The sequence below is a fragment of the Natator depressus genome, chromosome 6, assembly GCF_965152275.1.
Source record: "Natator depressus isolate rNatDep1 chromosome 6, rNatDep2.hap1, whole genome shotgun sequence".
NCBI classification, from domain to species: Eukaryota; Metazoa; Chordata; order Testudines; family Cheloniidae; genus Natator; species Natator depressus.
In genome coordinates, this window is record NC_134239.1 from 8,049,704 (window position 1) to 8,054,593 (window position 4,890).

Below are 4,890 nucleotides of genomic sequence, written 5' to 3' on the forward strand. Positions count from 1 at the left end.
GTCCCTGGACCTTGATTCTAGCACCACTCTTAGCCTCGGCACAATCCTGCACCTTGCTGCGACCTGTGCTCCAACCCCTGGGCATCATTATCAGATGCAGTACGTGACATTCGGTGGTGCAACTTTTTGGAGAAAAGCAGGCTCTCCGCAAGTCACTGGCCTGTATGCAACAGGGACACACCACACCAGGTGTGAACCAGGGCCTCACTACATGAGCCTGGCCCGATGATGTCCCTGCTGGAGTTGCGCAATGGAAATGACTGAAAATGTCGGGGTTCCTTGAACCAGCCTCTGCCCCTGGACCTACTCCACCTTCTTGACTCGGACACCCGGCATTCCTGATCAATACCCAGACTACATGGATACCTTTGAAAGAAATGGGGACTCGTTGCCTCTGCACCGGGACTATGACTGCCCTCTTGACCTGCAACCTTGGTTGAAAGTTGCCTTCACCAGTATTTACACATTGGTGGAACCAGAATTCGTGGCTCTCCCTGCGTACAGGCCTGAAAACCGGTCCTAAGAGTTTATGAGCAAATAAGCATTTCCCACAGGTGCCCAGGCCCTTTTGGGGAAGAAGAAATGTAGGACTCTACTATATCTCTCTTTAGACAATCAGCCCCTGAAAAAAAGGATCGTTTGGAACCATAACCCCCTGCTGGGAATCTCACAATTGTTGGCTCGCAGGAAATCTGCAAAGTTGTTCATCAAACTTCATCCGTGAGGATTTCCAATCTAACACTCATTTGGGCAGGGGACAAATGGAAGGCAGATTTCAAAGCACACTATGGACATTTTAACTGTCAGACATGCCATTTGAGCTAACTAACGGTCCCCTGCCCTTGCAACACTTCATCAGTGATGTATTTGGGGCCATTGTGGATCTGCGCAGTGTCATCTATTCAGGTGACAGCCTTCTTTTTTTGGAGAACCGAGAGCAGCATGCGCACCACACCTGAACCTGAAGAGGTTTCGGCAACATGGTCTCAGCACAGAATTGGAAAAGCGTACCTCCGGCCAACTCTCCAGAGTTTTTGGGGTACATCCTCTCCCCGGAAAATGTTACAATTGATCCAAATAAGGTGGAAGCCATTCATAGATGGGACGAAGTTTGAAGTCCTCAAGAAGACCAGCGCTTCCTAGACTTCACCCGCTTTACTGCTGCTTCGGCCCAGGGTTCTCAGAGCCAATAACCCCCACGAGGGCTCTCCTCCACATAATGGCCACGTTCGTTTGGTCACCCAAGTTCCAAAAAGCCCGCAAACAGCTCACAACTGCCTTCACTACTGCACCTATTTGGAGGCTCAGCGCTCATCCTGGAAGTAGAAGCATCTACTATGACCACCAGGGCCTGCTTCATTTGTTGGTGCCAGATGTGTGCTGAAATTCAGACTTAGCTTGACTGAGGTGACTTCTGCGCTTTCACCAAGGCACCACGCACCAAACTCCTTGGCATTTCAGGCCTCTGGAGACCCTGCCCTGGCCATGGGCAGCCATTGCCAGGAATTTTACCGAATCAAATGGCCACATGATGGAACTGACTCTCATAGATCACCTGACCACGATGGTGCGCTTCATCCTCTTCTGAACATGTACTGTCGATTGAGAGGACAGATCAGTTCTGAATTTGCAAAGGCCAATGAAACCTTTATTTTGCTAAATGTAGATTTCCCACTGATTTCATGTCATGCTACAAATGACCTCTCCAAAATTCCCAGCTATCGACCTGGGTCAACGAATCCATCACATGCAAGAAGAAAGAAGGGAGCCCCTTCAGGACACTAGGAAGGAGTTCAGATACTGTGTGGACTGCTGATGGCAAGAGGGAAGCCATTTGCTGAAGGGAGGTACAAAGTCCCTGGCACTGACCAAATCCCTAAGCTCTGTCCATGGCAGCAGTTCCTGGCCCATCCCCTTTGCTGACCTTCTGATAACATCTTCCTCCCCTGGGTCAAGGGAGCAAACTCTGGGTCCCTTCCCTCACTCTGGTACAATCTGTGCCCAGAGTGTCTGAGTCCCTGGCCGAAAATGGGTCTCTCCTCCCTGTGGGGGGGGGACTTGTACCCCCATTTTACAGACAGGGAATGAAGGTTGTGAAGTGACCTCTCCAAGGTCACACCGAGCAATGTGGGGGAGAGCTGGGAACTGACTGGGTTCTACAGGAGTGCCCTCCCCACAGGGGCAGCTTCACTTTCTGCCCTTCGTCCTCTCCTTCCCTCTTGGCCCATCTTCGAAGGGGCTCTGAAAGGGAAATGAGCAAAGGTTTCCTCCCCGCTCTGTTTTCCAGGCTCTGGGATCTGCCCATGTCGCCAACAGCAATGCAGCCTGCAGCTGGCCCGGCTTGGGGAGCCATGACCTCATCCTGTGAAATCGAGAAGTACTGGCTCTCAGGGATGCTTAGATGGAAAACCACACACCCCACCCGGAGGTAGGAGCCACCCATTCCCAGGTTGTCCTGAGGAGCCACAATTCCTCCAGGAGCTGGGGAAGGGCACAGTGATCAGTTTGTCAAAAGGTAAGGAAGGATCGTGTAAGAAGAAGGTCTAAGAGAGGAGGAGCATGAGCTACTCTCTGTATTTGGGCGTGGCAGGGCTCAAGAGAAGGGACAGGGGCTGTTAGAGGGCAATGGTGAGGTACAAGGGGTGTCAGAGGTGGGGGCAAGGCCTGAAAAGTTCAGATACATTAGAACAATTGTGCCAGAGAATCAACGGTTGAGGTGACTGAAAGCTCTGAACTAGGGCTGGCCAAAATCATCCTCCTCAGATGGGAACATCCCAAAAGTCTGCAGAAGCTCAGCCTCTGAGGTGAACGTTGTGGCCCCAACCTCTCTCTGCTCTGTACCTCACAGGATTCCCACTGGCTGTTCCAATCCAGGATGAAAACAGTGCCACCAAAGTCTCACAGCACCTGGGCAGTGAAGTGCCACTTAAACCAGCTGTGATGCACAGACCTTGCCCTGGCTGTCTGCCCAGGGCTGAATTTCACCCATTCAGAGTGTAAGGAAATAATTGGCTGAAGGCCTTTTTCTGTTCAGATATGGTTCTAGGGGGAAAGAACAATGGAGATTTTTAACCTATATTGCTCCCGGGACTGGTGCTGCAGTGATGCAGAGAAGTGCTGATTTACTGGATTTTGTTTGGATTTCCCCTCCCCCCCCCCGCTATTAATCTACTCTCTTCCTCTCTTTTAACTGGTATTCTAAGGGCACCCCGTGCTTCATGTGGGTATTCTTGGGTGGGCAGATTGCATCAGACCTGCACCAAAATAAATAATAGTGAATGACATATGCAGACACTAAAGTTCTGTAGCCAAATTCTCAGAAACTTTCCTCTTCAATGTAGAATCAGGATTTTGTTTTTAATTTATTTTTTTAATTTGCTAAGCAGATGCTACCCTGTAATAAGAGGAAACAGAAGCAAAAACTGAAAGAATGTTACTTAAACCAATGAACAGATGCAGAGAGTGGAAACGCAGCAAAGCAAACGAATGGATCCTGTGAATAAATAACCTGGAAGCAAATGGGGGAGAAAACCTCATCCGGGTAATTGTGGTTCTTGGGATAAAGATCAGGTTCCTGGTGCGTAGCCTGGCTGAGATCCTGCCTTTTCCCTGGATCCCAGACCTGGGCTTCACATGTCATTCTCCTTATTTTATTCCGAGGGAAAAGGATCCCCAAAGGAGGTGTGAGGATCTTCGACTCTAATGTCTGCAAGAAGCTTCAGCCACCTTCACAGGTAGAAGTCAACGCCACTAGTGCCCTTTCTGCTCTCCAGGCCGGGTCCCTGCAGCAGGACAGAGACACCCCTTAACTCCCCGAGTCCTGATTTCCTGCCATTCAAGGGGCTGGGGGCTTGCATTGCCCCTACCCCGCCATCAGATACTTTTCCAATGGGAATCTCCCTAGAGCAGGAGAGAAATCTGTTCTTCCCTTAGAACCAGTCTGCTCAGTAAATCAACCCACACTGACCTCATCTTGGCTGCTTTGTTTATCCACGATTAGTGGTATCTTTGGAAATTCCTTCCCATGTGGGGGAGAGAGCTAGAGCGGGGGATACGGGAGCTCCAGCAGATTCCCCTGAAGAACACCACCCTGCCTTTCTCTGGTCAGGGTCGGACTAGCCGTCCATTGCAGAGGTGAAGACCAGATGGGAGCTGCTGGATTGACCTTGATATGCCATGTCCTTGTGTGGATGAAGGACCTACATCTCAGGGATGGCCAGCAGCAGATGTACCATGTGTCCAGGAATAGTCTGAACAACCTACACTGACAGGTAAGTAAAGTCATGGCCACATGCAGTGGTAAGCTGGAGCTGGTTCACGCAAACCAGTTGTTACATTTTGAAGCCATTTTAGAACCGGTTGTTAACCCGCTTCCCTGCAGGGGGCGCTGAGGCTTTGATGGGCTCCAGCCGGGAAGTGATGTAATTCCTCCTCCGGCCACCGGGGGCGCTGCGCTGCGGGAGCCATGTGGGCTGCCACCTGGCCCTGGACACGAGCCCTGGGGCTGCTGCTGCTCCCCTGGCCCTGGGGCTCCCGCTGCTGCCTGGTGGGTCCCCGGCTGCTCTGCCGGGCCTGGGCTGCATCCGGCTGCTCTCCCCGTGAGCACCCACCACCCTGCCTGCAGCCATCCCCGTCTCCAGCCACCCCCTGCCGCTCCCCCTGCCTGCACCAGCCCCTGCTGCACCCCCTGCCCACAGCCAGCCCCTGTCTCCGGCCACCCCCGCACCCCCTGCCTGCAGCCAGCCCCTGCTGCACCCCCTGCCCACAGCCAGCTCCTGTCTCCAGCCACCCCCGCTCCCCCTTCCTGCAGCCAGCCCCTGTCTCCAGCCACCCCCTGCTGCTCCCACCCCCACATCCACTGGTGCCCTGCTGTTCCCAGGGCAGTAACCC

The 4,890-nt window shown here is 52.7% G+C and overlaps 1 long non-coding RNA gene across 1 annotated transcript; it reads left to right on the forward strand.

The window, feature by feature from the left end:
- The first annotated feature begins 1,635 nt into the window (after positions 1 to 1,635).
- LOC141988610 (uncharacterized) lies at positions 1,636 to 4,099 on the forward strand. Its single transcript, XR_012639782.1, has 4 exons — positions 1,636 to 1,847; positions 2,288 to 2,515; positions 2,849 to 2,996; positions 3,387 to 4,099. It is a non-coding gene; the product is annotated as an uncharacterized LOC141988610 (long non-coding RNA).
- The last annotated feature ends 791 nt before the right edge of the window (positions 4,100 to 4,890 follow it).